Source organism: Pteropus alecto, unplaced genomic scaffold, assembly GCF_000325575.1.
Source record: "Pteropus alecto unplaced genomic scaffold, ASM32557v1 scaffold72, whole genome shotgun sequence".
In the NCBI taxonomy this organism is placed as follows: Eukaryota; Metazoa; Chordata; class Mammalia; order Chiroptera; family Pteropodidae; genus Pteropus; species Pteropus alecto.
Window position 1 is genome coordinate 22,116,067 of NW_006436811.1, and position 1,047 is coordinate 22,117,113.

At 53.8% G+C, this 1,047-nt stretch overlaps 1 non-coding gene across 1 annotated transcript; it reads right to left on the minus strand.

Moving 5' to 3' along the window:
• Window positions 1-315: 315 nt before the first annotated feature.
• On the minus strand, window positions 316-388 carry TRNAF-GAA. Its single transcript has one exon. It is a non-coding gene; the product is annotated as a tRNA-Phe (tRNA).
• Window positions 389-1,047: the final 659 nt, after the last annotated feature.

Genomic DNA, 1,047 nt, shown 5'->3' on the forward strand with positions numbered 1-1,047 from the left:
CCCCGGCTAAGCTGCGCGCCGCACCTTCTCATCACCGGGGGCGCGCTCGGGGACCGACCGCGGGATTTCTAGTCCCTGGGGTGAACAGGGGTGCTCTAGCTCCCAGGCTCCGCAACGCGCACGCGCAGCAACGCTTCCGCCAGCCGATCGAGCAGCCTCCTTCCTAGCGATGACTGCGAATGGCCGTTTTCACTCGTCCCTCACCCTCAAGTCCCAGTTTTTGCCTAGTCCGGCATTGATAAATCAGATTGTTCATGACAGCGGAATGCTACGAAGTTTAAATCCCTTCGAATTAAAAATAAAAAGAAAACTCTCTGCCGAAACCCGGGATCGAACCAGGGACCTTTAGATCTTCAGTCTAACGCTCTCCCAACTGAGCTATTTCGGCCTCTTTTTTTCGGTGTTTAGGAGTAAGATATTATTCAACTCTTTGCGTCCGCCCGTTCTGTCCTTTTTCAATTGTTTATGGTATTTATTCTTTGTAAGATTGAATTGGTATATCAGAAATTTTCTGCTTTGCTTTTTACGAGCCATGAATTGTTGCATTGTATACGTTACTTTCGTCAACATGATCTGAATTTCTAACGTCATTTTCAACAACAGGGATCCTGAAGAAACCCGTGTGCAGGTGCTGGATTTGGAAGTCGGCTCGGCCTGGTCGCCCGCACTGGACGGAGCTGGGTCCAGGGTAGCCGTGGCAGCAGCGCAGCGGGGCGAGATCGGGCCCCTTTCAGCTCGCAGGTCCTCCGGATGCGGGTGCCGTCCCCCAGGGCTAGTCCCCACAATCCTGGAGCATGGTGCTCCCGTTGGCAAGCCGCCAGCCCAAGCATGGTAGGCTCTTCCCTCCAACCCGCCCCTACCTGTGACCACACACGTTGTGACGACTGTAATAAAAGAGTGGAGAAGGGCAAGGAGACTGGACTGCAGCCGCCTTGTTATCCTGGGTCCTCGAAATGGCCCCCTAACCTACCACCACTTTGCACGGAGCCAGCCAGGCACACCGCAGGAGCTCCATAAAAGCTTGGCGTGCTCATTAAGGACAATTAT